Source organism: Aulonocara stuartgranti (assembly GCF_965226115.1).
Source record: "Aulonocara stuartgranti genome assembly, chromosome: 9".
NCBI lineage: Eukaryota > Metazoa > Chordata > Actinopteri > Cichliformes > Cichlidae > Aulonocara > Aulonocara stuartgranti.
Window position 1 is genome coordinate 19,441,938 of NC_138960.1, and position 23,199 is coordinate 19,465,136.

Below are 23,199 nucleotides of genomic sequence, written 5' to 3' on the forward strand. Positions count from 1 at the left end.
TTCGTCCGTTAGTCGAACCTCGGATACAGGAGGAACAATGCGGTTTTCGTCCTGGTCGCGGAACACTGGACCAGCTCTTTATCCTCTCCAGGATACTTGAGGGTGCATGGGAGTTTGCCCAACCAGTCTACATGTGTTTTGTGGACTTGGAGAAGGCATTCGACCGTGTCCCTCGGGGTGTCCTGTGGGAGGTGTTGCGGGAATATGGGGTGTCTGGCCCATTGCTACGGGCCATTCGATCCCTATACAACCGTTGCAAGAGCTTGGTTCGCATTGCCGGCAATAAGTCGGACTCGTTCCCGGTGGGTGATGGGCTCCGCCAGGGCTGCCCTTTGTCTCCGGTTCTGTTCATAATTTTTATGGACAGGATTTCTAGGCGCAGCCAAGTGGCGGAGGGCTTTCGCTTTGGTGGCCTCAGAATCTCATCTCTGATTTTTGCAGATGATGTGGTTCTGTTGGCTTCATCGGGTGAGGGCCTCCAGCTCGCACTGGAGCGGTTCGCAGCCGAGTGTGAAGCAGCGGGAATGAGGATCAGCACCTCCAAATCTGAGGCCATGGTTCTCAGCCGGAAAAGGGTGGAGTGCCCACTCCGGGTCGGGGATGAGTTCCTGCCCCAAGTGGAGGAGTTCAAGTATCTCGGGGTCTTGTTCGCGAGTGATGGGAGAAGGGAGCCGGAGATCGACAGACGGATTGGGGCTGCAGCTGCAGTAATGCGGACGCTGCACCGGTCCGTCGTGGTGAAGAGGGAGCTGAGTGTAAAAGCGAAGCTCTCAATTTACCGGTCGATCTACGTCCCTACCCTCACCTATGGCCACGAGCTGTGGGTAGTGACCGAAAGAACGAGATCGCGGATACAAGCGGCAGAAATGAGCTTCCTCCGAAGGGTGGCTGGCCTCTCCCTTAGAGATAGGGTGAGAAGTTCGGCCATCCGGGAGGGGCTCAGAGTAGAGCAGCTGCTGCTCCACATCGAAAGGAGCCAGCTGAGGTGGTTCGGGCATCTGACAAGGATGCCCCCTGGGCGCCTCCTGGGTGAGGTGTTCCAGGCATGTCCCACCGGGAGGAGGCCCCGGGGCAGACCCAGGACACGCTGGAGAGATTATATCTCTCGGCTGGCCTGGGAACGCCTTGGTATTCCCCCGGATAAGCTGGAGGAGGTGGCTGGGGAGAGGGAGGTCTGGGCCTCTTTGCTTAGGCTGCTGCCCCCGCGACCCGGCCCCGGACAAAGCGGATGAAAATGGATGGATGGATGGATGTTTACATTTTAGGATTGGTGGTCTATTAAATTTGTAAAGCACTGTCTCTGAATGTCGTAGCCATGTTTTGTTTTTGTGTTGTTGTTGTTTTTAAATGTTCATTGTCTTTTTCTTATATAAAGCTGATATGTGATCTGTACTTTTTGGTTTGTACTTTTGGACCACTAGTGGAAAGCAAAACAGCATCCCCTCTGGCTGTCCTTATAACCACAACAGCTTCAGCCATTGTCACTATCACCTCAGTGTTGACTGGTTATGAGTGACTCATTTTCCATTAGCAATACAGAATTTATCCACCCCAATGTTTAGTGTTCAGTGTAGCTTTAAAGCAGCTGTCATATAATATCTATCTATATCTATCTATATCTATCTATATCTATCTATCTATATCTATCTATCTATATCTATCTATATCTATCTAGATAGAGAGAGATAGAGAGAGATAGATAGATCTATATATACACACACACACAAAATAAGCCTAAGTCTACCTTCATTTTGGAGAAATCCATGATTTGTTTTTTAATGAGAGATCATCTCACTTTAGAACCAACCTCATCAATTGATTTTTTCCACTAGGTGTTTTGCAAACACGGCACCGCAGAGATGGAAGTTGAAAACAAACCTCATTATGCCCCGTGACACTGCAAAGCGACTGCAGGTGTGTTTGTTTTCGTGAGATGGGGAGGGTAATGTGAGGATTTGACCTGCAGTACACAGTAATTCCAGCTACACAGTCTTAATCTCATCTCATTTAAAGCTCCCCTTTTCCATCAAAACAAAAGAAGCCATCTCACATGGAGCCCAAATTGATTATACCACATCCCCTAATTCAAAAAAGTTATTAAATCAGACCAGTATTCTAGTCATTCTCATAAAGCTGTAGGCCATCTCATGGATGCCTTCTCCTCCGCTGCTGGATTCTCCAGAGCTCACTCCATCACCTTCCCACAAAGTCCTCCACATTACCCTGAGCAGCTGTTTGGGAAAATCAAATTATGCACAGAGATATCATTTAAATTCAGCAGCCACCATCACTGTTACCCGTGATTTATTGATACCTAGGAGCAGGCATTAATATTGTAGTTGTGATTAAGACTCATCTGACTTGGTTTATGATCTGCACCCATTTTGATGTCTTTATTATATGCCCTTCAGTCTGCAGGGAGGTTAATCTTGTGTTGGAACCAAACTGTTTGTCAGACATTTGGGGGGTTGTACAGTAAGGCTTCCCTTGTTATGCCTAACCTTTCAAAAGGTTGCAGTGTTTCATTTGACATTTCAGAAACAGACCATTTGCCTTGACAGGCACGCCATCACCAAATGACAGAATTAATTTTCTCTGAACTACTGCTAAACCTAAAACCCCAAACATTATGTGGTTCGTTGGTTTTCCATGACAGTTAAGTCATTTAATGATATTTCATGACTAACGTTCTTTATAAATTAAATAAAATAGTGCAAGAATTTACTAGGAGGGTAGCCAGTCAATGAAGTAGTATTACTTGTTAGTAAGGCTACACCTATAATTTGACAGTGAAGTTTTCTATTGAAAACACTTTTGGACAACCCAATAAAAAATGGAAAGTAAAGAATTAAACTAATTCTGTCTTCTAAATATGTAAGAATATGCAAAGGTATCCTTAATATGGTCAGGAAACCCAGTAGCAGCATATTAGAAGTTGGCTGTAAATGGGGGGTTTCTTAAAGGGAGAAGAGCAGAAATGGTTTAACCAAAGAGCTGCACTGAGTCCTAGTATAAGAAAAAGAAGGATTATTATTGAACAAATGAATCATGCAAAGCTACCACAGTGGTAGTAGTACAAACATATGGTGATTTAGTTGAACATAATAGACCCACTTTAATTTCCATTTCACTCTCACCTGCATTGTTTCCAGCAGCAGAGACAAGCATGCTGCATACTATCTGCACACCACATGCATAGTTGTGGTGATTAGTTTACATACACTCATCATGGGCATGAATGTCATGACAATTTTGGGCTTTTTTTTTTTAAACTGTCAGTTGTAGTCAATCAAGATCACCATTTAAACTGCAACTCTGGTTTATCTCCTGGAAAGGAGAAGTCACACAAAACAATGTGCAAACAAAGTTATGAAATATGATTCAATAAACAAGTTTGTGGTTGAAATAGTAAAAAATATAACTTTTTCTGCAAGGATTTTATGTTTTTTGGCTGATTTTAGATCAATTGCATTAATACAATATGTCAAAATGAAAACGTAACTGTAAATTCAAACATGTGAGGTTGTGCTGAAAAGAATGATACTAAACAAGGCAAGTAAATAGTTTTTAAAGGCGAAATGCAGAGGACAAATCAAAAGTAGTCAAAAATGGCCAATTATACCCTGGATCCCAGAGGGTTAAACATTTTTTTTTAAAGTAACGCAATAGTTACTTTTCAAGTAATTAATTACCTTTAGAATCTTGTAACTCAGCTAATATTTTATATTTATTATTATCAATTATGTTTCCTAATGCGATTTGTATCATTGGGGTTTAAAGTATCAGAACATAATACAAAAGCATATAGCCTTTAAATGTAAGATGAACAGTAACATGTGACATCACATTGTGTCATTATTTAACCAAAGATAAGTCAAAATGCAGAAGCAGAATGTAAACAACTAAGTACATCCTTAATGCTTAAAAAGAATTTAAATGGAAGGCACCTGCCAGGTGCTGCTAATAAAACCTCTATAAAAGCAGAAGTTTTGACAGTTTGTAGGTCTGGGGCATTCAGGTGTTTGTTAACGCAATGCTGATGAGGAAAGACTGCAGAAGTCTTCGACAAAGAACTCTTGGTGCTCATTGCTTTTCATAAGGTAATTTCCAAACCATTTCAAATCCATCATTCTACCGTTTTAATCAAAAATGTAACATTTAAAGGCCCCATTTATCATATGTTAATGTCAAATGTTAATGTCAGTGAAGGTACATTCATGCCAACTGTCAAGCACGGTGATGGGGGGGTTATGATTTGGGTTTATTTTAGAGCCAGAGGACCTGGGCACCTTGTAGTCAATGAGTCAGTCATGAACTCCTCTGTATACCAAAGTTTTTTAGAGTCAGAAGTAATGCGATCTGTCACAGCCAAAGCTTGTCTGAAACTGGGTTATTAAATAGGACAATGATCTCAAGCAAATATACAGCAGAATGGATAAGTGAGCCTTTTTCAAAGTCTAGACTTTAACCACGTTGAAAAGCTTTTGCAAAATCTTAAGAGAGCTGTGGGTAAATGAGTACATTCAAACCTCAATGAACTCAAGTCATTAAAGTCATTGAAGTAAAGAAGAGCAGACAAAAATTGCTCTAAAATGATGTAAGAGACTGTAGAAATAAAATAAAAAGCATCTCAGGATTTTACTTGAAACAATGTGCCTGGTTAGTCACATTCCCAAATGGATTTTCCATAACAGACTTAATAATCGAGTCATGTTGCATTAACCAAAAACATAAAACAAAAACCATATCACATTTTAAGTTAAATTGAGATCTGATGTTATTCAACATCATTAGGCATATCGTAGAAACATGAGCTAAAATGTTTTAATCCCATTATATCTCTTGGCACACCCAGCTTCCTTGGTGGGCGTGCTTTGCAGTTACCGATCACCAAATCCAAAAAGCAGTGCGATACAGGGTCCTGGAAGACACCTGCATGTCAGAACTCAGATAAAAATGCAGGTCTTGTGTGAAATAGCTTTAAGTTCAGAGGGATTTTGAGATCAATCACCTCTTATTCAAACCAGTGAAAGCCACAAGGCACAGATGAAGAGTTTTCAAAGAAAAGAGCAATCATAGTGACTGTTGGTCTCTTACTGACTCACAGTGGGGGATTTTCTTTTCTTCTGCCTCCTTATACAATACCACAGCCTAAGTCCTTGCACTGCCTTAGTCACTGCGCCATCATTCCACTCTGACACTATTGATTGCATCAAGTCCCTCCAAAAGAATGAATGGAATAACCTTCCTCTCTGTATCCATTTCCTTTAAACTGATGGCAGAAACACAGAGGGTGTGGGGAACGCTGGGCCAAGGAAACTAGGCAAAAGGATTGGTCTGTGTGGATTCCCGCTCTACTGATCATGTGCACTGAGTGCCAGGCTGACAGTAACCGCAGACAATCATCCTCATCCCCTCTCCCATCAACCTCATCCCCTCTCCCATCAACCTTGGTTTGGCTCGGCCAGCCACAGCCTGCACAGAATCAATCAGCACTGAGATATGGGCAGCCGTCACGGTGGTGACCAATTTTGGCATGCAAGGCTTTCCCTTAATAGACAAAGAGACGGAGATCAATAGCCAATTTGGCCTTGGAATGAGGCTGGACTGGATCAAGGAAAATTCATTTTCTTATCCCCTTTTTTACTCTGGAGAAGTCGGGTAAAATATGACGAATATTCACGACCTGTACAGTAAAGAAGTGAATCATTCATCTGTTTGAGTACGGATAACCTTGAAAGCAAAGTCAAGACTGAATTTTTGATCTGAGGTTTTTGTATGTGGCATATATAATGTGCCAAGAAAATGACAAGGATTTTAATACATAGAGTATGTTTCTTCTGTTTTCTTTTGTTGCCTTTACTGAATCCAGATTTGCTCATTTTCACCAAAAGCAATGCAAAAGTTAAGCCTGGAAAGTAACTGAATACATTTACTCAAGTAGTGTATTTAATGTTATTTTTTGAGCTTACTTGAAAAAAATTCATTTTGCATTTTTATAAAATCACACTCTTTTTCCATCTGAAACAAACCTTCTTTGTGATCTCATTTTTTTTAGTTTACATTTATTATTTTCCATCTTCTTCAGGTTCATCTCATGGACTTCCAATTTTATATAGACCCTACAATATTAAAAGAAAACCCCAAGAAGGAGAATGAAAAGAGAGCAAATGAGTTTCCATAGAAACATAAGGCACAGCTGGTGGTAGCGTATTGGCTTTAATGTGCCAGTAGAACACAAGACAAGAAGAGCACCCTTTACTTTTTTACTTAATATAATTAGCTATTATCATTCCAATGACAAGCTAAGCTAATAGGTGTATGCTAAACGATAACTCGGCATGGTGGCGTCCAGCAGGCCTATCAGCGTCTCATTGGTCAAATCAGTAGCTGGCTTCACGAGGGATATAGCCTCATCCAGCTTATCAATAGTATCATTTTTGTCCACGATGTTGTGCCATAATGTAAAACTGGTTGATACACAGAGGGACAGCATGTAATGGTTGTTTCGAGGATCAGAAATTTTCAGCTCTCTCAAGCTATCAGGTTTCTCCTGAAGGACATAATTCAGGCAGAAATTGTAACAGTTGTCGTAAATGAATAAAGAGCTTGAGAGATGGGTGTAAATCCTGCATACAGCATTGCCTCCATACAGCTGGCCAAGCCGATAACAGCATGTTCAATTCTACGTTTTTTCTTTCTCTCAGCCCAAAAGAGTTAAAAGTAGCCAATGTTTCATATAAAGAAACAGCAACTAATACAGATCCTTGTTCCCAGAACTCATTAATGCTCTCAGATGACTCGGGTTTCTCTTTTCCCCCCCTTTCACTTCTAATACTTTACATACATTTTACCGGAAACAGTTGTGTTTCCTTCCCTAAGTAAGAATTTTAATGCAGTTCTTTAACACTGGTATTGATTTTTCCTTCTATATACAAACAAATAATTATGTGTTCAGTCCACATTTCTCGCTCTCTTTGGAAACACCATCACTGCCTGTCTCATCCTATTTTAAAGTTTTGTCACAATGTGAATTATAATTATAGCAGTTGGGACTAAAATGACAATAATTTGTGGTTGTGCATGAATGGACAGCAGCCTGTCGAGAATGTAATTGGAGCAGGAGCGGATTCAGTCACGAAACCTGAAGGGTTCCTTTTCTACCCATTCACTGCTCATAATTATAATGTGACAATTCTCTCTACTATGTTATAATTTTCCCATTGAGATGCATATTAACTTGTTTCCATTAGGAGCCTGTCTCCGTGGAGAGTTATCTGGGGCTGATATTGCTCATATACAGAGTTATCAGTGGGGAGAAAACCATGGCCTGCAGGCGTTTGAGGTGTTCACGTCTTCCTCCTCAGGCTGTCCTCGAGCCTCCTCGGCCTCGCCACAGAACAAAAGGGTGGATTCAATTATGAAGTGACACCTTGAGGCATGTAACAAAAGCATGCTGCTTCGAAGGAGATCACTTAAAATGTATCCTCCCTCTTTATCTCCTGTCTGTCTTCCTGTCTCACCCCTGTCTCTCTCAAGTCAGTGATTCCTATAGAATAAAAAAAGGAGGAAAAAACACGTGTGTCTCATCTCTCAGACGCAAAGGGCTCCCAAGGTCATCGTACCCTGAATGTGACAGGGAACCTTTCCTTTGGATTAAACAGTTTTATTGATTCAGAGCAATTAGTGCAGAACCGAAGGGATAACTCAGCCCACACAGCTGCATAGGTAATGAGGATTACTCCCTTCTTGTTTCCAGCAGTCAGATATGTTCACTGCATTGAGAGATGTGTTTTAGCCTTTTTTCCACTCTCTACACTGGCTGGTTGCCATTTTTTCACTTTTTATCGCTTGTTTTACTTATTTAGTATTCTGCATTGAATTTACATACTGGCATCAACTACTTAAAACATAGAAACACAGAGTAACAAAATTAATGTTGCCATTCTTTGTTTAGATGTATAAATGGTATTTACACTGACTAAATGCATATAGCGATGTTTATAATGGCAAAGTCACATGGGGTAATACCTGAGCCTGCAGTTCCCCTTTTAGAGTCTTTCAGCTAATTCTGTTTGCTTTTAAAGCCCATATTTTCACTGCTTTTTACACTCTTACTATACCTCAAGCAAAAGGTCATAAACAAAGAAGATATTTTTCTGTGTTGGCTGAACGCATAAATGCATGCAAAAACACTAACTTTACACAGATATGAGTGGGTACAAACAGTTGATGTGGGAACAGTGATGTTTTAAAAAAAAATATATAGAGTAAAGTGTTTGCCACTTCTCGATTTCTTATTTTTTGTATGTTTGTCACACATAAATGTTTCAGATCATCAAACAAATTTAAATATTAGACACAAACTGCAGTTTCAAAATGAAAGTGTTTATTATTAATGGCCCCTAAACCTAACAGCAACAACTCCCATCAAGTGTTAGCAATAACTTGTAATGAGTCTTTTACGGCACAGTGGAGGAATTCTGGCCCCTTTGCAGAATTCTTGTAATTCAGCCACATTGGAGGGTTTTTGAGATGGAGATGCCCGAACCAGTTCACTGGCTCCTTTCGATGTGGAAGACTAACAGTGCTTGATGGCTGAACTCTTCAGAAAAAGCTAATTTCCACCGATTGCATCTGCAATCTCCTTCTTTTTGTCACTATCCAGACCAGAAAAGGGTGGGGTGCCTACTCTGGGTTAGGGATGAGCTCATGCTGCAAGAGTTTAACTATCTCGGGGTCTTTTTTATGAGTGAGAGGAGAAGGGAGCGGGAGATTGACAGATGGACTGGGGCTGTGGCTGCTTTGATGCGGGTGCTGCATTAGTCTGTTGTGGTAGAGAGAAAGAGAGAGCTGAAAATAACATGTGTGCCCAAAATTGCTGAAAGCTTTATTAGACTGAGCACAGTCATCACATTAAACACAACAGCAAGCAAACTCCTGCAACCACTTGTCAACCGGGGCAGAAATATATACATTTCCCTGGTGACTGGTGGAACCAAGGATCACTCAACAAGCTCAGGAACTGCATGATTTCACTGACTTCACATTGACACATCATTGCCAGCTCTCATTTTTTCCTATTTTTCCCTAGCAATGGGTGGTTATCAGGCAGTTGCCAACTGCTCTTCTGTGGCTCTTCTGCTCTTCTGTGGCCAGTTGTGTAACAGGTGTCTTAGACAGAAAAAAAATCATAACAACAAAACCAACCAACACAAATATGATAAGAAAGAAAAAGAAATGACAAAAGCCACAAAGATAGATATGCGATTCATAACAGTACATACTCGAGTAGTTAGCAGTTTGAGAAAGTTTAATAGGGATGTTTTGTTAAAAGGGTCTCTCATACAGGTGCAATGTAGGCCAGACAGTCTTTATAACCTAAAGATGACCTACTTGCGTTTGCAGCCCCTCTGCTCCCAGTGATATTGTGTGCAATTCACATCAGTTGCTAATTTTTTATGCCCTTCTGTTGGTCTACATTTAGCGGTGATAAATGTAGACATCAACAGCAGAGAAAAAGAGGCCTGCCACTAAGTAAACAGAAACAGATACAATACAAACATCTTAAATATTAAAATAACTTGGCTTATAAATTTTTAAGAGAAAATAAATAAATAAATAAATAATACCTTGGGGCACCTTTTAAGCTCACAGGGTATAAACTTCAAGCCTGCAGCCTCAAAAATAGTAAAGGTGCACAATTAACATCAAATCAACATCAAAACTCTGCTCAATAATCTCCTTAGATATAACCCTTTTAGCACATATATCTACAAACTATGTGAATGACTTATACTGACTTCTACCTCAAGTCTCCTGTTTTATATTCCTAAATAAATATTTCTCCTTTCTAGAATAAGGTTTTGTCAATAACTATTATAGTTATGTCCATTAATTATCTTCCATGCAGGCTTGATTATGTTCCGGATCATACCAGTGTTGTGATGATTAAGTTCCATTTCCACTTTCACAAAGATTTGCTTTTACTGCATGTTGTGAGACTTCAAATACTCACATACTCGTCTATATCATTGAATTCTGGTGTTCCAGTCACTTCCATGACCACAGGTGTATAAAATCAAGCACCTAGGCATGCAGACAGCTTCTGCAAACATCTGTAAAAGAATGATGTCCAAACTTTATGTGGCCTTCAGATTAGGTCAAGGCAGTTGTGTAAAGGAGCTTCATGGGATGAGTGTCCATGGCCAAGCACCTGCATCAAAGGCCTACATCACCAAGGGCAATGGTCTAAAGCAGGGGTAGGCAACTACAGGCCTTGAGTGCTGGGGTCCTGCAGGTTTTAGATATCACCCTGGATGAACACACCTTAATCAAACGATTAGTTCATTATCAGGCCTCTGGACTCCTTCAAGACATGTTGAGGAGGTAATTTAGCCATTTGAACCAGCTGTGTTGGATCAAGGACACATCTAAAACCTGCAGGACACCAGCACTTGAGGCCTGGAGTTGCCTGGTCTAAAGCATACTGCCAGTGGACTATAGAGCAGTAGCAGAGATGTGTTCTCTAGAGTGATGAATCATGCTTCTTCATCTGGGAATCCCATAGAGGAGTCTGGGTTTGGGAGTTGCCTGAAGGATGGTACTTGTCTGACTGCTTTGTGCCAAGTGCAAAGTGTGATTGTTTTTCAGGAGTTGGACTTGCCCCCTTACTTCAAGTGACGGTAACTCTTAATTATTTGCTTCCAATTTTGTGATTGCAGGGTTTGCTTCTTCTTGTTCCAACAAAGCAAGGTCCATAAAGACATGGATGAGTTTGGTGTGGAAGAACTTGACTCGCCTGCACAGAATCCTGACCTGAACCTGAAAGAACACCTTTGGGATGTATCACAGTGGAGACTGCAAGCCAGGCCTTTTTGTCCAACATGAGTGTGTTACCTGATGAATTAGCTTCTGGAAGACAGTTAAATAGTTCCCATTCTTGTGGTACTACCATGCCATGAGGCCCCATGTTGTGCAAAACATATTAGGTTAAAATTCACAGATGGCTTTCCTACTCACTGTCAAAAAGCAGTAATTACAAGACTTTTAAGGGAAAACCACTCAGCCAAGTAGCTGCAATTAACATACATTCATATTTATTAGCTCTTAGTTAATGGTGAGTAGATGCATCTAAAGTTTCACTGTGATTAAAGTTTATTAAGTTTATTTTATCAAAGTTCTTAACCCTTGTATTTTAGTGAAAATTGAAAATGAATCTACAGGACTCATTTAGTCAGTTTTTCACCATCAGTTTCATCGGCCTTGGCTCACTTTCTGTGAAGAACGTGACAAAAACACATTTTCAATGAATGCACACCGTAGCCACCCACTCGCCTACATATTTACATTACATGTGTGGTGTTTGGGTCCACTCGGGGTAATAAGTGTGGAAATTGTAGTACTGTTTACATTCACTCTACCCTGTTCTACCTTGGCCTGTTGTTAGTGTGTGTGTGTGCGTGTTGGATTGCACATGTGTGCACGTGTTTTGTCTTTCTGCTCCTGCTATTCCTGCAGAAATCTGCAGCATTATTACATTTCAAGCACCTGCACCTGTCACATTACCACTTGTTTTACCCTCCATCTTGCAAGAACCATTCCATAGTTTCCTCACACTCTATCTCAGCTGCATATTGCAGAGAAATACATATTGATGCCAGCAATGGTCAAATTGAAAGGTCTTCTTGCCAAGGAAGACAGTTCAAAGAAATAAACATCATTTATGGTGAAAAACTTTAATTTCTATTTGTTCAAGGTAAAAAAGATTTTCCATCCATGTCATATGATTTTAATGGCAAAAAACAAATTGCAGTTTATTCATAAAATGTGATCTAACAGAAATAAAGTCCAAATATGAATGATATATGTTGTCTATATCACTGAAGTAAATCACAAATCTACAAAGCATTTTTACATAAATTGTTATATCTGTGTTGATTCAAATGAGCTTTTTATTTCATCTTTGACTTCCTGTTCTCATGCAACAATTGTGCCTGCTGAAACTGCAACTCCAGCCTAGACATGAAGTGTATTCTCTAACACGGCTGTCTTACCCTGACCATTACAATTCAACTTGCTCTGCAATATTCTCTCACAATGCATCACCTTGTCATGTTTTCTGTCTTAAATTACTCCGTGATTGATTTCATCTAAAGAACTTGATGACTTTTCCGTTCAAGGCTGGGAGGAATGATTGGTGTTCTTTGTTATTGAATCAATGTAATTTCATCCAATAGGCTTAAAATTGCAATGGTAATAAAACAGTTTGGAAAGACATATTGTAGCCCTGAAATGCTTCTAATCTTGACAGCGGTGCTACATCTACATGTGGTAAATGCCTGTTCACACATAAGGGAAGTAGAATTGCTTGGCAACCATTAAAAAAATGATCTGGCTTTGATGAATCAGCTAGGAGGAAAGGGTTAATTGTGTACACTGTCAAAATGGCAGACATTAATCCCCCGCTCAGGCTGGCCTGGTTATCTTTCTACCCTCTAACTGAACCTAATGACTTTGCAACACCTCATCTGTCACTGCTGTCATAACTTTTACTGATTTCATTAAAGCCCCTGCAGAGATTAAAACTGGGACTCTTCATTCTGCCTTTGCAGCCTGACACATTATTGGCAACGCACGCAGATTAATTTAAATGTTTTCTGAATCAAAAAGTGAAAATATGCTCGTCATTCCCCCCTCTAAGCTAACATAATATAAATGTTAATTGAGATTTGTGCAGTGAGCTGAGAAAATGGATATTTGGAATAAAGCAAATGCTCTCCAACTTTTGAAATGCAATACAGTATTGGCTTCTTCTGTGCTGTACATTTACAGTACACTAACTGAGAAAACACATTTAGACAAATGAAAATATATAATTAGGATGGAGCACGAGTTATCAGTGAAGTGCTGCTTCTAAACAGGCCCTTCTTCCAGTGCAGTAATCACTTTGGCAGCTGAGATAATTTAAAGATTGAATTTTATACTGAAGTGAGCTGGTCAGCTGCTTTCTTCCCAAACAGCGAGCGACCAGTTTGAACAAGTGAAATTAATCTGTCGGCAGCTATGAATACACGTGAGCTGACGGTTAAACCGGACTCGGTAACAGATTTGTTTAACTTAAAAATATATATGCATGTACCACACACACACATTTCCAGAGATGCCTAACAGGCAACTCTCCAGCAGCAGCAACACCACCACCATTAATTTTAATCTATTTTTTATTTCCCCAGCTGTGAAAATAAAAAATTCAATATTGCAGAAGCTTAACAGCTCCACTGGAATTAAAACTGTGTAGTCAGTTTTATCCCAAGGCTCACTATCATAGCTGAATATCGCCTTTCTCTCCACGGCAGACACTGCTGTCGTTTGTGTATAAATGAATAAACTCTAGTGCATTAAGCTGGGGTGAAAGGTTTTCTCATATTTAGGTTAAACAGAAACAGCTGTGTGTATTCATGCCAACCGCTGGTGCTGTAGACTTGGTACAGCGGGGTAATTGTGTGTGGCATTGAAGCTGGCCCTCATTAACCTTACTGCATTACCTTTTACTGTGGATAAATGGAGGGCTTTAAATCAGCCATCTGTTGCTGCCCAGCTACCTCGCCAGAGTGGAAGTGACATACCCAAACCTTTCAAGGACATTAGTGTTGTAGACTAACAAGGAAGGGAGCTTTAATCAGACACAACAACCCTGCAGAGCTCAAGCTGGTTGATTCTTAACATCTTTTATCTCACATTGCTCCCTTATGGAAGAATTTGCTTTTATTGCAGCAGATGTTGATTTTTTACTAATTGTAAGGCTTATTTTTAGAGAGACGTCCCTTGTGAGGTGATGAATGCAGCATGACTGTTGCTGGTTTGATTTGAGCAACACAAGGGATGGGAAAAAATGATTTGGGGGAGTAGGCACAATCAAAGAAGAAACTCCATATGGACTAAAAACCTTATTCAACTGTGAAAAGGTTGTCTTGCGGAACCTATAGATTTTAGTAGACGCAGCTGTTTCCTCCAAAGAAAAATAAGAAAAAATAAGAAAGTGTATTCCGGCTATGACTTTTCACAGTTGGAGGATGAGCAATGTGATAATGTCAGCCAGTTTTCTGTTTTGCCCTGCTGAGTTCTGCAGTCACACAGTGTTGACTCTTGTTAAAAACAAGGCCAAATCAGGGTCATAATCAGCCTTGGAATCACGTTGTATGTTCCCAAGTGAACCCCAAGAACTGGACTGTTTATTAATCTGAGTGAGGGCAAGTGTAATGAGTTTGGAGACTGCTGCTCGACCGCAGGACACAAGTTTAAGTCTCGTATGCCCAGCTGAAGTGTCCTTGAGATTGGATGGGATTTTTCAGCACCTCTAGAAACCCTTTTTTCTGTTTCCCTGAACTCTGAGCTAAAAACATTTTCCTAAACAAAGACATATATTCCCTATCTCATAAATTCATCCTTTCCTTTACAGATCCTGAATACATCTCCATCATTTCCCAAATGTCAGATAACTTTTTAGTTCTTTAAAAAAAAAAAAACTCCCCATTTTAGTTACCCATCCATGTCCAAGTATCAAAATCAGCAAGCATCAATATGTAACATATGTATGGTTTTTATTCAGCTATGAGTAGGTGTTTTTTTTTTCACACCCATATACAGTTATGTGGAATAAAAAGAATTTCCTCAGGACCCTTTGGTAGCTCGCTGAACCACATTTAGCAGCAATAACGTGAAGTAATCATTTTCTGTTTTAGTCACTGAAAGAATTTTGCCCCACTCTCCACCACTTATAACATTGTTTCAGTTCACTGAGCTCGGCCAAGTTTGGCCATTACAACATCTTGTAATTCTTTTCATGTTTAGTCATTCTGTTGCAGATTTGCTTCTGTGCTCAGGATCATTGACCTGTTTTCTGCCAGACAGAGAGCCTCAGATTTGACACTAGAATATTTTTGGTATATGGAGGAGTTGATGGTTGTCTTGATTAGAGATGGCACGATACCACTTTTTTATGTCCGATACCGATACCGATATCATAAATTTGGATATCTGCCGATACCGATATGAATCCGATATAGTGTTTTTTAATCAACAAAACTGTTTTTTAAAATATCTTGCTGCATTTTGCAAGTCTGCAAGTTCATACTCAAGTTTAAAACAACAACTACACTAAAGCTATTCTGTTATACCTGTATACAAAAAAAATATTTCATAGTTCAGCAATACTGATCAATCTAATAAACTTAAACCTACACCATCCTCCCTATTCTGGTATTTTAAAGAGTACTTAGCGTAAATATTAAGCAACCTAACTAATAGGGTTCCAACTCCCAGCAACAACAAAAATAAATAAATAAAAAATAGGGAACCACCCCTCACGCGCCACCTCATGATGCTTAATCAACGTAATCAACCTTAATTTGATGCAGTGTGAAAAAAAAAATGCACAGAAATCAATTATTTTTCAAGAAATATTAAATAGATTCAACATCTTTCTTCAACAAAATTGCAGACTGCACAGATGGTACCTTCCCAAAGGAAAAAGTACTATAGCTTACTAGGGTATATATATTAGACTTAATAGTTACTATATACAGTAATTGACTTCTATTCATTTTACATCAAATTAAAACTTTGTGTGTCAGATAATTATTTATTAAAAGCTAGACATTTTAAATGAGAATAAGAAAGAAAAGTATGTCTTTGTGCCCCCTTTTCCCAGTTAATGCCCTATCGGCCCCCCTGGCTAAACTTTGCTAGATCCGCCCCTGCACAGTTACCAGCCGTCAGCTACGTAGAAAAAGATCCTGGTGTAGAAAGTAATATTAAATAAATTCTAACAACAGCTGATCAAGCTTAAACGTGCTGCTGTTGTTCAGCCGCTGGTTTCCTCTTTCTGGTGCAAAGTGGGCCAAAAACAAAGACGGACTCGCGACAGAAAAGCCGATCAGCTGATCATTTAAGCAGTTTCACGATTGAAGTAGCAGCAGGAGAGCGAGAGGCAGTCGCTCGTTAAGCTTAACGCAGGAATGCTTTACAAACATTCAGAGATGGACTTACACACTTGCTTTACTTCTCTCGGGATAACTTTGTCGGAGATGAAATGCCAGGTTGCTAGCGAAGCTCCAAATGCTATCCAGACCACAGGTCCTGCATGCCACAGCTGCTCTATCACGTGATGCATACTGCTCCGACGTGCTAACGTTCTGAGGCGAGTTACAGCGTGTTGCAAGTTTTGTGAGGTGCTTTCGTGATATTTAATGGATCGGATTAAATTTTTTTATTTTTCTCCGATATCCGATCCAGTCATTTAGGTCAGTATCGGACCGATACCGATACGTAATATCGGATCGGTCCATCTCTAGTCTTGATGCTCTAGTCCTGTGGCTGCAAAACAAGCCAAAACCATCACTACTCCACTATCGTGCTTCAGAGTTGGCAATTGTGCTGATATATCTGATTTCGTTTTTACCTGATATTTTCTTCCACATTGTGTCAAAACATCTCAACTTTGGTCTCATCTGCCTTGTTCCATAAGTCTTGTGGTTTGTTCAGATGCAACTTTGCAAACTTAATGTAAGCTGTGCCGTTCTTTGTAGAGAAAATATGTTCTCTCCTTGCAACCCTTCCAAACAAGCCATACTTGTTCAGTCTTTTTCTGATTGTGCCATTTAACGTGCTAACTGAGGCTTGTTGAGTAGAAGATGCAGTTCATGGATTTTTTGCATTTTCTCTGTGTATTGCATGTCCTGACTTTGGGGTGAATTTGCTTGAATGCCAGTCTATGCAGGCTCAGGAAGACTGCGTCAGTAGGGCCACAGTCTTCCTGCAAAGAGTCCTATAAAAAAAACATTTCCGTTCACATGCCTGTAGTACATGCTTCATCACCATTCATTTTTACCAGTTCTATACTAATGCAAATGCATTTGGCATTTTGGAAACCTGCCTGTGAGACATCTCTAGAGTTAGGGAATCCAAAACATAGTTCAGTTTAAATGTGAATCAAGTTTATATTTAATTCTGAACTAAAATTTTAGATCGGAAATTAATTTGACACGGGTCTTACACCCTTATCGTCACCTGTTTTTAAGCCCTCTGCGCCAGAATTCAAATGACCTGCCAGCAAGGAACATGGAGCCACAGTTAAATTGTATTTGTAAAAAGCTCCCAGTTGAAGGCACAAAGTAATTTGAACTGGCAGCCAGCAAGACCGGTGCCATTAGTGAAATACAAGATGACAAACTGCCATAATAGTGTCCAGTTTTCTGTTGACTGACATTAATTTGACATGCATTCAAACAGTGTGCTGTATGACTTGTTAAAATGTCATTGTGGTGACAAGTGCGGCACATACGCTGCATAATCAACCACAAATCACGATTAAATGAGAAGTCTGAAATGGAGAAGGACACAGTAATGAACGCAGAGAAGGAATATGAAAGAGACACATCTTAATGATGCACCAAATATTTACAGACATCTGTAAACCATCTGCAAGTAATTATCACATCTGTTTACAATAAACGCAAAAGCTTTCTTTGTCCTTAAGTTCATATTTATTTGTAAAAGGAAACAGGTGCTCATTGAAACATTTGACTAGTTAAATGACACAAACAGTTTTTTTTATTGTTTGATAACACAAATTTTTATCTACAATGACAATGAAGTTTCTATTCATACAACAGTTATAATATAACGTTTTATACATGAACTGAAAATACAAAGTTACAGTAAACATGCCTTTTGATAAAAATATTTTTACAAAAAAATGTACATTTCTATACAACAGTTATCAGTTACACATCTCTACAAGTCCCACGATTCTGGTTTAAACCTGCAAGTACTCCAACAAACTGTCAGTGTATTATTTTTTATTATTTTTAACTTTTAAAATTCATCTAGCCTTTTTGAAATAAACATGGTAAGGGCTATTTACAGCGGAAAGAAAATCGAGTTGAGCCAAAAGTGTTCTAAAGTGACCCAGATAAATTACGACAGTTAAAAGCAATGAGGGTTTTTTTTCTGTGTTTTTGCAGAATATTTGACACGTCACCATACTGTCCATCAAAAAACAGGCCACCAGCAAAAAAAGAACCCAGACAAAAACCCCTCCCCCAAAACAAACAAACCAAAAAAGATAAACATGTTGCAAAGCCATTTCCTTTAAACATGTTCGGGATACAAAAATAGTGCTAAATATTACACATTATCATCATTCACCAGATGCTTATTTTGAATGAGCTTCAGGATAATCGTTTTTTGATTTTATGCATGTTTTTCCCCAAGTAGCTCTGCCCTGCCAGGACTGAGTAGTGTATTTATAATATTGTGCAAAGTGACTTTCCATTTTCGAAATCTTCTGCTGAAGGGAGTTTATTCAACCAAATCACAAAGAAATATTTGCTTACCTACTCTTGGTGGCATGGAATTTTGACAGCCTTGGTTTGGTACTTTCAAGCTACAATAATTTTTGTTTATGCTTTTCAAATCACTGAACAATTAGAATCGATTCGAATACAACCAACACATTAACTGGTATTCATAGTTTTTGAGAGCAATTATTTTCTCCACAGTCAAAAAACAATTTAAAAAACACCACAGATGAGTGTATTTTTTAGATCAATTACGACACTGTTTTTCAAAAGAATGCCGAGTGATGAATTTATATTTTATCTTGGTTACACCAGGGTGGATCAAACCTTTAGCAATTCAAGGAACAACAACTTAAAAACAGGGTCTCAGCTTTATCAGGAAATTATTGAGAAAGTCTTTTGTATTATTAACAATATGAATTATTTATAACCAGTTTCTAATTTGGTATTTTGAGTGAAACAACCTGTGAAACTTTCATCGAGACTGAATCACATAATTAAACATGTCTTATATAGCCTTCTTATGTATCCAGGATGCACCTTTTTAGTAGCGTTACTCGAAACAATAATCCTTCTTCATTAGGGAACCTTTAAACTATGCTAATAGCTTTAAAAGAATACATACCAGCTGATTATTTTGTTGCATCAATCAGCTGATGGAGCAAGATGGTGCTAACTAGCTACATGGCATTGTTAGTTATTATAGTTCAACTACTAATAAGAACTTCAACAATCTCAAATATGTATATAACATACCATTTAATATAAATACAGGGGGATGAAACTGGCCTGTTTCCTTCTTACTAACATTAACTATATCATAAACATATCTAAGAATAGGGAAGTTCTTATTAATACCTTTGATAATTCAGAGGTTCAGCACCAATCAGACGGTTTAATTCTGGGTTTTAAACGTATTTTACATTGCGGGCCACATACACCTGAATTGGGCTGGACCAGTGAAACTACATCATAAATGTATAAAGAAGAGGTTCTGGCAGTTCACTGCCCATGCTGTCCTGTAATTCTAAAAAAACAAAGTTTTCATGAACTCACAAAAAAATGTACTTTTAATTCAGTGGACTCACCAAGGACTGTTAATTGTGTCTGCTAGCAAAAATAAACTGCAAAATAAAAGCTCCTGTGGGTCGGATATCCTCCCAGCATGCAAAAGGTCCCACAAAGTTTTTATAAGATGAAAGCTAAACCTTAATGAGAAAAAAAAATAGGGATGCCAACAATACAACATGAGGAAGAAGAATGGAAAGATTGTGTTATCCCATCATTCTGTTGTTTGTGTTGCGATGCGTAGCAAGAACTTGTCGGTATCCAAATTCCAGTTTGAGGCTTTAATATTTTTATAATTTAAACTACAGTATTTTGAAACCTGGAGTCAGGGTGTGATTTATGAAACCAAACAGAGGTGTGGGAGTTGTTTTCTTTCCCCATGAAAATAATGAATGTATCACAGTGGTCCTATATACTCTGAGGCCAGTTAGAATATTTAGTACTGCTGTAATGTAATGTTCATAGAATAACGACAATCATCCATTTAAAACACGACGTTTACGAGAATATTAATGGTAAAATTAATATGTGTAATATTCTCTGTCTCGTGATTTCCCCTTCAGACACAGGTAATCGACTCCAATTACAAAAACACAAATGGTGAAACTTTTCAGTCAAACACTAAAACACTGACAGTTTTTACTGTAATGAAGGCGTGAACAGAATTTTAGCCGATATGCATCTTCATCAATGCTACACAGCGATGAGCTGAGACACCTGGGTCCCAACAACAACCTCCTCTCAGCAGGCTTGGAACAGCATCAGCTTCTTATTGTTTGAATTAACACTGCGGTGGTTAAATTTGAGTGGTGGAAAAATACCAGAGTAAATTTGATTTGAATAACGAACACGTTGAACGCGCTGACATCCATTCACTTGCAACGTAATTCAATTTGCAACAGTTTATGTATAATCAGGTAAATTATAATTGCTCAGCTAAAGCTGAAACTAGATTGTTATGCAATGCACATAAACAGTTGAAGAAATTCCAATGTTTTCTTTTTTACTGTTCGTAAGCTGCACCGAGTGAACGGTCAAATGATCTCAGTGCCTAGTGAAGTTGCTTTAATAAAGCACTACGCTTTATTTCAAGTTCGATTATTCCAGAAATTTCGGGGTTCTGAATCAAAGATCTCATCCTGAGATAGTATCAAAGCCTGCCAATGTTTAATTTAAAATCATAACAAGTTCCACCATTTCAAAAAACCTTACTTTGCTGGCTCAACTAGATAAAATGGAATCAATGCAGGATGCAGAAGGAGAGGGTGAAGGAGAACAGCAGCAGTCCATGTTTGGATGCACAAGCTGAGCGGGGAGGAGTGCACTGAGACGTTAGGGCACTGCTCCCTGGCAGGAGGCCTGTGCCAGTGTTGGCTCTCTACCACAGGAAGCCCTTTCTGTTTCTGAAACTTGGCAGGAGTTGGAATATATGATGGAACAGCCCCACAGGGCATTTGTGTGATAAATGGATAAAGCTGGATAAAGTTATGCTCACAGCTATTGGCTTATGTATGAGTCAAATCCGAAGCAGACGGCAGCGATGTTTCATTCTTTTGCTGAATTTCCTACCACGGTCACAGATTGTTCTGTCATTTATTCATTTGATATTTGAGCATAAACAAAAATTCTTTGAAAAACAGAAATTACAGCACAAGGACATTTCAGAAGAGCAGTAACAATAGATCAAAAACATTTCCATCTTTGAACATAATTTCATTTAGAAATCCAAATAAATCCTTTTATTCCTTTGACTTCGGTTTGATTTTTTTCAGTTTCAGGATAAGAGTGCGAGTTCTTCCAATGAAATATAAGTTGCACATGAAGTAAACTCGGGCCACTGAATTAAAATGGGTCTTGAATATATTTTCTTTAGAGATCATCACATCACATTTTGTTTGAGCTGCACAGTCAGGCATCTAAATGTGATTCGGGGTCTCTCATACACAACTTACAGTCCTGAATGGGTGTCTTGATCCCTTACAGATCATTTCCTGTCTCTTGAAGGTGACGATGAATTCTAATACCACCGACCAGGAGCGTCTGCTTCCTCACCCTGAAGAGATAAAGGAGAAAACTTATGAAAATACATTACAGAACTGCGTCTCCTCCTCAAACATGGTGAATGCTTATAATGCTGTAAATCTGATGAGGATTAAGCTGAATTTTAAGGCTTGTCCATTCTGAATGGCCTCAGAAATATCTCGGGAAGTGCAGAAATATTTTCTGGTAGCTGGAGCTGCCTTGCTAATCCTTCTGGACATGACTTATTGAGGTTCTTCTCACTGTGATTTTCAATCCTTGGTGGGCCTGCAAGCTACACATTCATATATTCTCTCGATCCTCGAGTGGGATTTTCAGGTTTTTAAATGTATGTGCTGTGAGGGGGTTCGGTGAATTGGCCACTGATGGAATTTCAAAAAGGCAGAAAGAAAATGGAAAACTCAAGTGTAACGTGGTTTCATAAGAGGTGGAGGGGGGAATAAGCTGTTGCCTAAACTGAACATTTTTGCCTGTACATTAAGAAACTGTAGCTACATAGCAACCACATAGCATATGCTCATTTTGTACAAAATCCCACACAAATGATTAGCTTCATTGAGCATAAAGATGGAGAACAGAGGGAAATAGCTAGTCTTGTCATAAATGGCAATGAGAGGAATCAAGGGGCCTTTATTGGCAAATGATATAAGCTCATGCAAGCACAAAGTCCGGAAAGGTAAAAAGTAGTGCTGTCAGCATTAATCTTGTTAAAATGACGTTGACGCCATAACCGCTGCACGCCGTCAACACGTTAGCGCGGTTAGCTCATTAATGCATTAGCTCCGTGCAGCCACACGCACGGGGCGATCCGCACTAGCTCGCTAACGGAGATTTGCCGCGTTAATGCGGTTATGGCGTTAACGTCATCTTAACGAGATTAATGCTGACAGCACTAGTAAAAAGTCAGAAAACCAGGAACACATGCAGCATAACAACAGGGAATATAAACAGGTATCTCAAAGAGGAGGCGGGCTATGAATACAGTGGGAGCTAATTAAACAATGGCAGATATAAGTGAATAAGGTAAAAAGAGTCAATGGCAGGTGAAGACAACAAGCGAGAAGAAAAACACCGGTGAGACTAAAATAACAACAGAATCACAAACAGCACTGTGCTACAAAGCAAGTCCAGCCTATGCGGCATGTCCCTCTGTTATCTGGTTTCATCTACCCTAACATCAGCAATCATGCTATGCGGTCACACAAAAGTAGCTATCAGCTCAACCGGAGGTTTAACAATCTAGCTATGAGCTAGTTTACATGAAAGCTGAAGCTTTGGCAGCATGTGACCATCAGAAACATGGACAGGTCCTCTGTCAAAAACCCCAGCTATGTTAGAGTAACAGGGTATCAGTGCTCTGTCATTAAGACATGGACGAATCACACCATCTATTATTCCACTAAATCAATATTTAAATGTTCATAAGACCGTTATAGTTTATATTCTTTCAGCTGCAGCCCTTGGTAGCGGTAGCTGGGATTACTCTAAAGATTAAATCGAAAATTCAAATGTAGGCTTATGCTACGTACAAAATGATCTAATTTTACAACGAATAGATCAAAATTGGGTACAAAAACCAACAGAGCTCTGCAGCCTCTAATGAAGTGAGTTTGCCTTAAGTCATCCAACACCAACAGAAGACTAACAGAGTTTAACTCAGTGCTACGTCTACACTGAGCTACTCGTAAACACTGCCGCGCACGCATGCTGTGAAGAGCTAGCCAGCACC

At 39.3% G+C, this 23,199-nt stretch overlaps 1 protein-coding gene across 3 annotated transcripts in view; it reads right to left on the bottom strand.

Moving 5' to 3' along the window:
• Positions 1–17,003: 17,003 nt before the first annotated feature.
• Positions 17,004–23,199, bottom strand: part of ralyl (RALY RNA binding protein like) — a 130,927-nt gene continuing 124,731 nt past the window's right edge. For all 3 annotated transcript variants that reach the window (XM_082546603.1, XM_082546601.1, XM_082546602.1), the window contains one exon: positions 17,004–21,483. The gene's annotated coding sequence lies outside the window, so the exon portion shown is untranslated. The remainder of the gene's footprint in view (positions 21,484–23,199) is intronic.